The sequence below is a fragment of the Schistocerca gregaria genome, unplaced genomic scaffold (assembly GCF_023897955.1).
Source record: "Schistocerca gregaria isolate iqSchGreg1 unplaced genomic scaffold, iqSchGreg1.2 ptg000199l, whole genome shotgun sequence".
Lineage (NCBI taxonomy): Eukaryota > Metazoa > Arthropoda > Insecta > Orthoptera > Acrididae > Schistocerca > Schistocerca gregaria.
In genome coordinates, this window is record NW_026061737.1 from 8,788,074 (window position 1) to 8,799,839 (window position 11,766).

The window sequence follows — 11,766 nt, forward strand, 5'->3', positions numbered from 1 at the left end:
GACGAAAACGGACGAATTTCTCAGGTTTTTACTACTTATGAACACTTTTCACATTCTCCCGTGCAACTCGGCTGCTAGTCCTCCTTTCATGCAGAATCTTAAGGTCCTAGCTCATGTCCAAGGCACCAAAGCTAGTTAAAAAGTCAATAATCGATACCTAAAACTTGAATTGTACTACTTCTTACTGGCTATTACATCAACGTAGAAGCTTCATCTGTGTTCTACTATGGTGCTTTTAGTGTCTCCGCATACCGCAGCACGTGACATAGCTTTGCAGACGATAAGTACAACCGTTTCAGAGAGAAGAGCGGCCAATGTGACGATCTGGCTTTAAGTCGATTCGATAACAAATGACGAAAACGGACGGATGTGTCAGGTTTTTAATACATATGAACACTTTTCACATTCTCCCGTGCAACTGGGCAGCTAGTCCTCCTTTTATGCAGAATCTTAAAGTCCTAGCTCATGTCCAAGGCACCAAAGCCAGCTAAAAAGTTAATAATCGATACCTAAAACTTGAATGGTATTACTTCTTACTGGCTATTACAGCAACTTAGAAGATTCATCTGTGTTCTACTATTGTGATTTTAGTGTTTCCGCATACCGCAGCACGCGACATAGCTTTGTAGAGGATAAGTACAACCGTTTCAGAGAGAACAGCGGCCAATGTGACGATCTTGCTTTAAGTAGATTCGATAACAAATGACGAAAACGGACGGATTTCTCAGGTTTTTGCTACATATGAACACTTTTCACATTCTCCCGTGCAACTCGGCTGCTAGTCCTCCTTTCATGCATAATCATAAGGTCCTAGCTCATATCCAAGGCACCAAAGCTAGCTAAATGTCAATAATCGATACCTAAAACTTGAATTGTACTACTTCTTACTGGCTATTACATCAACTTAGAAGCTTCATCTGTGTTCTACTATGGTGCTTTTAGTGTCTCCGCATACCGCAGCACGCGACATAGCTTTGCAATCGATAAGTACAACCGTTTCAGAGTGAAGAGCGGCTAATGTGACGATCTGGCTTTAAGACGATTCGATAACAAATGACGAAAGTGGACGGATTTCTCGGGTTTTTACTACATATGAACACTTTTCACATTCTCCCATGCAAATCGGCTGCTAGTCCTCCTTTCATGCAGAATGTTAAGGTCCTAGCTCATGACCAAGGCACCAAAGCCAGCTAAAAAGTCAATAGTCGATACCTAAAACTTGAATTGTACTACTTCTTCCTGGCTATTACGTCAAATTAGAAGCTTCATCTGTGTTCTACTATGGTGCTTTTATTGTCTCCGCATACCGCAGCATGCGACATAGCTTTGCAGACGATAAGTACAACCGTTTCAGAGGGAAGAGCGGCCAATGTGACGATCTGGCTTTAAGTCGATTCGAAAACAAATGACGAAAACGGACGAATTTCTCAGATTTTTACCTCTTATGAACACTTTTCACATTCTCCCGTGCAACTCGGCTGCTAGTCCTCCTTTCATGCAGAATCTTAAGGTCCTAGCTCATGTCCAAGGCACCAAAGCTAGCTAAAAAGTCAATAATCGATACCTAAAACTTGAATTGTACTACTTCTTCCTTTGTATTACATCAACTTAGAAGCTTCGTCTGTGTTCTACTATGGTGCTTTTAGTGCCTCCGCATACCGCAGCACGCGACATAGCATTGCAGACGATAAGTACAAGCGTTTCAGAGAGAAGAGCGGCCAATGTGACGATCTGGCTTTAAGTCGATTCGATAACAAATGACGAAAACGGACGGATGTCTCAGGTTTTTACTACATATGAACACTTTTCACATTCTCCCGTGCAACTCGGCTGATAGTCTTCCTTCATGCAAAATCTTAATTTCCTAGAACGTGTCCAAGGCACCAAAGAAGGGTAAAAAGTCATTAACTGATACCTAAAACTTTAATTGTACTACTTCTTACTGGCTATTACATCAACATAGAAGCTTCATCTGGGTTCTACTATGGTGCTTTTAGTGTGTCCGCATACCGCAGCACGCGACATAGCTCTGCAGACGATAAGTACAACTTTTTCAGAGAGAAGAGCGGCCAATGTGACGATCTGGCTTTAAGTCGATTCGATAACAAATAACGAAAATGGACGGATATCTCAGGTTTTTACTACATATGAACACTTTTCACATTCTCCCGTGCAACTCGGCTGCTAGCCCTCCTTTCATGCAGAATATTAAGGTCCTAGCTCATGTCCAAGGCACCAAAGCCAGCTACAAATTCAATATTCAATACCTAAAACTTGAATTGTACTACTTCTTACTGGCTATTACATCAACGTAGATGCTTCATCTGTGTTCTACTATGGTGCTTTTCCTGTTTCCGCCTACGGCAACACGCGACATACCTTTGAAGACGATAAGTACAACCGTTTCAGAGAGAAGAGCGGCCAATGTGACGATCTGGCTTTAAGTCGATTCGATAACAAATGACGAAAACGGACGGATGTCTCAGGTTTTTACTACATATGAACACTTTTCACATTCTCCCGTGCAACTCGGCTGATAGTCCTCCTTCATGCAAAATCTTAATTTCATAGAACGTGTCCAAGGCACCAAAGAAGGGTAAAAAGTCATTAACTGATACCTAAAACTTTAATTGTACTACATCTTACTGGCTATTACATCAACTTAGAAGCTTCATCTGGGTTCTACTATGGTGCCTTTAGTGTCTCCGCATACCGCAGCATGCGACATAGCTTTGCAATCGATAAGTACAACAGTTTCAGAGAGAAGAGCGGCTAATTTGACGATCTGGCTTTAAGTCGATTCGATAACAAATGACGAAAACGGACGGATTTCTCGGGTTTTTACTACATATGAACACTTTTCACATTCTCCCATGCAAATCGGCTGCTAGTCCTCCTTTCATGCAGAATGTTAAGGTCCTAGCTTTTGTCCAAGGCACCAAAGCCAGCTAAAAAGTCAATTACCGACACCTAAAACTTGAATTGTACTACTTCTTCCTGGCTATTACGTCAACTTAGAAGCTTCATCTGTGTTCTACTATGGTGCTTTTAGTGTCTCCGCATACCGCAGCACGCGACATAGCTTTGCAGACGATAAGTACAACCGTTTCAGAGAGAAGAGCGGCCAATGTGACGATCTGGCTTTAAGTCGATTCGATAATAAATGACGAAAACGGACGAATTTCTTAGGTTTTTACTACATATGAACACTTTTCACATTCTCCCGTCCAACTCGGCTGCTAGTCCTCCTTTCATGCAGAATCTTAAGGTCCTAGCTCATGTCCAAGGCACCAAAGCAAGCTAAAAAGTCAATAATCGATACCTAAATCTTGAATTGGACTACTTCTTACTGGCTATTACATCAACTTAGAAGTTTCATCTGTGTTCTACCATGGTGCTTTTCCTGTTTCCGCCTACGGCAACACGCGACATAGCTTTGCAGACGATAAGTACAACCGTTTCAGAGAGAAGAGCGGCCAATGTGACGATCTGGCTTTAAGTCGATTCGATAACAAATGACGAAAACGGACCGATTTCTCAGGTTTTTACTACATATGACCACTTTTCACATTCTCCCGTGCAACTCGGCTGCTAGTCCTCCTTCATGCAAAATCTTAAGTTCCTAGCTCGTGTCCAAGGCACCAAAGAAGTGTAAAAAGTCAATAACCGATACCTAAAACTTGAATTTTACTTCTTCTTACTGGCTATTACATCAACTTAGAAGCTTCATCTGTGTTCTACTATGGTGCTTTTAGTGTGTCCGCATACCGCAGCACGCGACATAGCTTTGCAGACGATAAGTACAACCGTTTCAGAGAGAAGAGCGGCCAATGTGACGATCTGGCTTTAAGTCGATTCGATAACAAATGACGAAAACGGACGGATGTCTCAGGTTTTTACTGCCTATGAACACTTTTCACATTGTCCCGTGCAACTCGGCTGCTAGTCCTCCTTTCATGCAGAATCTTAAGGACCTAGCTCATGTCCAAGGCACCAAAGCCAGCTAAAATGTCAATAATCGATACCTAAAACTTGAATTGGACTACTTCTTACTGGCTATTACATCAACTTAGATGCTTCATCTGTGTTCTACTATGGTGATTTTAGTGTCTCCACATACCGCAGCACGCGACATAGCTTTCCAGACGATAAGTACAACCGTTTCAGAGAGAAGAGCGGCCAATGTGACGATCTGGCTTTAAGTCGATTCGATAACAAATGACGAAAACGGACGGAGTTCTCAGGTTTTTACTACATATGAACACTTTTCACATTCTCCCGTGCAACTCGGCTGCTAGTCCTCCTTTAATGCAGAATCTTAAGGTCCTAGCTCATGTCCAAGGCACCAAAGCCAGCTAAAAAGTCAATAATCGATACCTAAAACTTGAATGGTATTACTTCTTACTGGCTATTACAGCAACTTAGAAGTTTCATCTGTGTTCTACTGTGGTGCTTTTAGAGCCTCCGCATACCGCAGCACGCGACATAGCTTTGCAGACGATAAGTACAACCGTTTCCGAGAGCAGAGCGGCCAATGTGACGATCTGGCTTTAAGTCGATTCGATAACAAATGACGAAACCGGACGGATTTCTCAGGTTTTTACTTCATATGAACACTTTTTACATTCTCCCCTCCAACTCGGCTGCTAGTCCTCCTTTCGTGCAGAATCTTAAGGTCTTAGCTCATGTCCAAGGCACCAAAGCCAGCTAAAAAGTCAATAATCCATACCTAAAACTTGAATTGTACTACTTCTTACTGGCTATTACATCAACTTAGAAGGTTCATCTGTGTTCTACTATGGTGATTTTAGTGTTTCCGCATACCGCAGCACGCGACATAGCTTTGCAGACGGTAAGTACAACCGTTTCAGAGAAAAAAGCGGCCAATGTGTCGATCTGGCTTTAAGTCGATTCGATAACAAATGACGAAAACGGACGGATTTCTCAGGTTTTTACTACATATGAACACTTTTCACACACTCCCGTGCAACTGAGCTGCTAGTCCTCCTTTCATGCAGAATCTTAAGGTCCTAGCTCATGTCCAAGGCACCAAAGCCAGCTAAAAAGTCAATAATCGATACCTAAAACGCGAATTGTACTACTTCTTACTGGATATTGCATCAACTTAGAAGCTTCGTCTGTGTTCTACTGTGGTGATTTTAGTGTCTCCGCATACCGCAGCACGTGACATAGCTTTGCAGACGATAAGTACAACCGATTCAGAGAGAAGAGCGGCCAATGTGACGATCTAGCTTTAAGTCGATTCGATAACAAATGACGAAACCGGACGGATTTCTCAGGTTTTTCCTACATATGAACACTTTTCACATTCTCCCGTGCAACTCGGCTGCTAGTCCTCCTTCATGCAAAAACTTAAGTTCCTAGCTCGTGTCCAAGGCACCAAAGAAGTGTAAAAAGTCAATAACCGATACCTAAAACTTGAATTTTACTTCTTCTTACTGGCTATTACATCAACTTAGAAGCTTCATCTGTGTTCTACTACGGTGCTTTTAGTGTGTCCGCATACCGCAGCACGCGACATAGCTTTGCAGACGATAAGTACAACCGTTTCAGAGAGAAGAGCGGCCAATGTGACGATCTGGCTTTAAGTCGATTCGATAACAAATGACGAAAACGGACGGATGTCTCAGGTTTTCACTGCGTATGAACACTTTTCACATTCTCCCTTGCAACTCGGCTGCTAGTCCTCCTTTCATGCAGTATCTTAACGTCCTAGCTCATGTCCAAGGCACCAAAGCCAGCTAAAAAGTCAATAATCGATACCTAAAAATTGAATTGTACTACTTCTTACTGGCTATTACATCAACTTAGAAGCTTCATCTGTGTTCTACTATGGCGCTTTTAGTGTCTCCGCATACCGCAGCACGCGACATAGCTTTGCAGACGATAAGTACAACCGTTTCAGAGAGAAGAGCGGCCAATGTGACGATCTGGCTTTAAGTCGATTCAATAACAAATGACGAAAACGGACGGATGTCTCAAGTTTTTAATACATATGAACACTTTTCACATTCTCCCGTGAAACTGGGCTGCTAGTCCTCCTTTTATGCAGAATCTTAAAGTCCTAGCTCATGTCCAAGGCACCAAAGCCAGCTAAAAAGTCAATAATCGATACCTAAAACTTGAATGGTAATACTTCTTACTGGCTATTACAGCAACTTAGAAGTTTCATCTGTGTTCTACTATGGTGCTTTTAGAGCCTCCGCATACCGCAGCACGCGACATAGCTTTGCAGACGATAAGTACAACCGTTTCCGAGAGCAGAGCGGCCAATGTGACGATCTGGCTTTAAGTCGATTCGATAACAAATGACGAAACCGGACGGATTTATCAGGTTTTTACTTCATATGAACACTTTTTACATTCTCCCCTGCAACTCGGCTGCTAGTCCTCCTTTCATGCAGAATCTTAAGGTCCTAGCTCATGTCCAAGGCACCAAAGCCAGCTAAAAAGTCAATAATCCATACCTAAAACTTGAATTGTACTACTTCTTACTGGCTATTACATCAACTTAGAAGGTTCATCTGTGTTCTACTATGGAGATTTTAGTGTTTCCGCATACCACAGCACGCGACATAGCTTTGCAGACGATAAGTACAAGTGTTTCAGATAGAAGAGCGGCCAGTGTGACGATCTGGCTTTAAGTCGATTCGATAACAAATGACGAAAACGGACCGATTTCTCAGGTTTTTACTACTTATGAACACTTTTCACATTCTCCCTTGCAACTCGGCTGCTAGTCCTCCTTTCATGCAGAATCTTAAGGTCCTAGCTCATGTCCAAGGCACCATAGCCAGCTAAAAAGTCAATAATCAATACCTAAAACTTGAATTGTACTACTTCTTACTGGCTATTACATCAACTTAGAAGCTTCATCTGTGTTCTACTACGGTGCTTTTAGTTTCTCTGCATACCGCAGCACGCGACATAGTTTTGCAGACGATAAGTACAACCGTTTCAGAGAGAAGAGCGGCCAATGTGACGATCTGGCTTTAAGTCGATTCGATAACAAATGACGAAAATGGACGGATTTCTCAGGTTTTTACTACATATGAACACTTTTCACATACTCCCTTGCAACGCGGCCGCTAGTTAGTTTCTCCGCATACCGCAGCACGCGACATAGTTTTGCAGACGAAAAGTACAACCGTTTCAGAGAGAAGAGCGGCCAATGTGACGATCTGGCTTTAAGTCGATTCGATAACAAATGACGAAAATGGACGGATTTCTCAGGTTTTTACTACATATGAACACTTTTCACATACTCCCGTGCAACGCGGCCGCTAGTCCTCGTTTCATGCAGAATCATAAGGTCCTAGCTCATGTCCAAGGCACCAAAGCCAGCTAAAAAGTCAATAATCGATACCTAAATCTTGAATTGACTACTTCTTACTTGCTATTACATCAACTTAGAAGCATCATTTGTGTTCTACTATGGTGCTTTTAGTGTCTCCGCATATCGCAGCACGCGACATAGCTTTGTAGACAATATGTACAACCGTTTCAGAGAGAAGAGCGGCCAATGTGACGATCTGGCTTTAAGTCGATTCGATAACAAATGACGAAAACGGACCGATTTCTCAGGTTTTTACTACATATGAACACTTTTCCCATTCTCCCTTGCAACTAGGCTGCTAGTCCTCCTTTCATGCAGAATCTTAAGGTCCTAGCTCATGTACAAGTCACCAAAGCCAGCTAAAAAGTCAATAATCAATACCTAAAACTTGAATTGTACTACTTCTTACTGGCTATTACGTCAACGTAGAAGCTACATCTGTGTTCTACTACGGTGCTTTTAGTTTCTCCGCATACCGCAGCACGCGACATAGTTTTGCAGACGATAAGTACAACCGTTTCAGAGTGAAGAGCGGCTAATGTGGCGATCTGGCTTTAAGACGATTCGATAACAAATGACGAAAACGGACGGATTTCTCGGGTTTTTACTACATATGAACACTTTTCACATTCTCCCGTGCAACTGGGCTGCTAGTCCTCCTTTTATGCAGAATCTTAAAGTCCTAGCTCATGTCCAAGGCACCAAAGCCAGCTAAAAAGTCAATAATCGATACCTAAATCTCCAATTGGTCTACTCCTTACTGGCTATTACATCAACTTAGAAGCTTCATCTGTGTTCTACTATGGTGCTTTTCTGTTTCCGCCTACGGCAAAACGCGACATTGCTTTGCAGACGATAAGTGCAACCGTTTCCGAGAGCAGAGCGGCCAATGTGATGATCTGGCTTTAAGTCGATTCGATAACAAATGACGAAAACGGACGGATTACTCAGGTTTTTACTACATATGACCACTTTTCACATTCTCCCGTGCAACTCGGCTGCTAGTCCTCCTTTCATGCAGAATCTTAAGGTCCTAGCTCATGTCCAAGGCACCAAAGCCAGCTAAAAAGTCAATAATCAATACCTAAAACTTGAATTGTACTACTTCTTACTGGCTATTACATCAACTTAGAAGCTTCATCTGTGTTCTACTATGCTGCTTGTAGTGTCTCAGCATACCGCAGCATGCGACATAGCTTTGCAGACGATAAGTACAAGCGTTTCAGAGAGAAGAGCGGCCAATGTGACGATCTGGCTTTAAGTCGATTCGAAAACAAATGACGAAAACGGACGAATTTCTCAGGTTTTTACTACTTATGAACACTTTTCACATTCTCCCGTGCAACTCGGCTGCTAGTCCTCCTTTCATGCAGAATCTTAAGGTCCTAGCTCATGTCCAAGGCACCAAAGCTAGCTAAAAAGTCAATAATCGATACCTAAAACTTGAATTGTACTACTTCTTACTGGCTATTACATCAACTTAGAAGCTTCATCTGGGTTCTACTTTGGTGCTTTTAGTGTGTCCGCATACCGCAGCACGCGACATAGCTTTGCAGACGATAAGTACAACTTTTTCAGAGAGAAGAGCGGCCAATGTGACGAACTGGCTTTAAGACGATTCGATAACAAATGACGAAAATGGACGGATATCTCAGGTTTTTACTACATATGAACACTTTTCACATTCTCCCGTGCAACTCGGCTGCTAGCCCTCCTTTCATGCAGAATATTAACGTCCTAGCTCATGTCCAAGGCACCAAAGCCAGCTAAAAATTCAATATTCAATACCTAAAACTTGAATTGTACTACTTCTTACTGGCTATTACATCAACTTAGAAGCTTGATCTGTGTTCTACTATGGTGCTTTTAGTGTCTCAGCATACCGCAGCACGCGACATAGCTTTGCAGACGATAAGTACAACTTTTTCAGAGAGAAGAGCGTTCAATGTGACGATCTGGCTTTAAGTCGATTCGATAACAAATGACGAAAACGGACGGATTTCTCAGGTTTTTACTACATATGAACACTTTTCACATTCTCCCATGCAAATCGGCTGCTAGTCCTCCTTTCATACAGAATGTTAAGGTCCTAACTTTTGTCCAAGGCACCAAAGCCAGCTAAAAAGTCAATAACCGACACCTAAAACTTGAATTGTACTACTTCTTCCTGGCTATTACGTCAACTTAGAAGCTTCATCTGTGTTCTACTATGGTGCTTTTAGTGTCTCCGCATACCGCAGCACGCGACATAGCTTTGCAGACGATATGTACAACCGTTTCAGAGTGAAGAGCGGCCAATGTGACGATCTGGCTTTAAGTCGATTCGATAACAAATGACGAAAACGGATGAATTTCTTAGGTTTTTACTACATATGAAAACTTTTCACATTCTCCCGTGCAACTCGGCTGCTAGTCCTCCTTTCATGCAGATTCTGAAGGTCCTAGCTCATGTCCAAGGCACCAAAGCCAGCTTAAAAGTCAATAATCGATACCTAAAACTTGAATTGTACTACTTCTTACTGGCTATTACATCAACTTAGAAGCTTCATCTGTGTTCTACTATGGTGCTTTTAGTGCCTCCGCATACCGCAGCACGCGACATAGCTTTGCAGACGATAAGTACAACTTTTTCAGAGAGAAGAGCGGCCAATGTGACGATCTGGCTTTAAGTCGATTCGATAACAAATGACGAAAATGGACGGATATCTCAGGTTTTTACTACATATGAACACTTTTCACATTCTCCCGTGCAACTCGGCTGCTAGCCCTCCTGTCATGCAGAATATTAAGGTCCTAGCTCATGTCCAAGGCACCAAAGCCAGCTAAAAATTCAATATTCAATACCTAAAACTTGAATTGTACTACTCCTTACTGGCTATTACATCAACTTAGAAGCTTGATCTGTGTTCTACTATGGTGCTTTTAGTGTCTCCGCATACCGCAGCACACGACATAGCTTTGCAGACGATAAGTACAACCGTTTCAGAGAGAAGAGCGGCCAATGTGACGATCTGGCTTTAAGTCGATTCGATAACAAATGACGAAAACGGACGGATTTCTCAGGTTTTTACTACATATGAACACTTTTCACATTCTCCCGTGCAACTCGGCTGCTGGTCCTCCCTCATGCAAAATCTTAAGTTCCTAACTCGTGTCCAAGGCACCAAAGAAGGGTAAAAAGTCAATAACCGATACCTAAAACTTTAATTGTACTACTTCTTACTGGCTATTACATCAACTTAGAAGCTTCATCTGTGTTCTACTATGGTGCTTTTATTGTCTCCGCATATCGCAGCTCGCGACATAGCTTTGTAGAGGATAAGTACAACCGTTTCAGAGAGAAGAGCGGCCAATGTGACGATCTTGCTTTAAGTAGATTCGATAACATATGACGAAAACGGACGGATTTCTCAGGTTTTTACTACATATGAACACTTTTCACAGTCTCCCTTGCAACTCGGCTGCTAGTCCTCCTTTCATGGAGAATCATAAGGTCCTAGCTCATGTCCAAGGCACCAAAGCTAGCTAAATGTCAATAATCGATACCTAAAACTTGAATTGTACTACTTCATACTGGCTATTACATCAACTTAGAAGCTTCATCTGCGTTCTACTATGGTGGTTTTAGTGTCTCCCCATACCGCAGCACGCGACATAGCTTTGCAATCAATAAGTACAACCGTTTCAGAGTGAAGAGCGGCTAATGTGGCGATCTGGCTTTAAGACGATTCGATAACAAATGACGAAAACGGACGGATTTCTCGGGTTTTTACTACATATGAACACTTTTCACATTCTCCCATGCAAATCGGCTGCTAGTCCTCCTTTCATGCAGAATGTTAAGGTCCTAGCTCATGTCCAAAGCACCAAAGCCAGCTAAAAAGTCAATAGTCGATACCTAAAACTTGAATTGTACTACTTCTTCCTGGCTATTACGTCAAATTAGAAGCTTCATCTGTGTTCTACTATGGTGCTTTTATTGTCTCCGCATACCGCAGCATGCGACATAGCTTTGCAGACGATAAGTACAAGCGTTTCAGAGAGAAGAGCGGCCAATGTGACGATCTGGCTTTAAGTCGATTCGAAAACAAATGACGAAAACGGACGAATTTCTCAGGTTTTTACTACTTATGAACACTTTTCACATTCTCCCGTGCAACTCGGCTGCTAGTCCTCCTTTCATGCAGAATCTTAAGGTCCTAGCTCATGTCCAAGGCACCAAAGCTAGCTAAAAAGTCAATAATCGATACCTAAAACTTGAATTGTACTACTTCTTACTGGCTATTACATCAACTTAGAAGCTTCATCTGGGTTCTACTTTGGTGCTTTTAGTGTGTCCGCATACCGCAGCACGCGACATAGCTTTGCAGACGATAAGTACAACTTTTTCAGAGAGAAGAGCGGCCAAT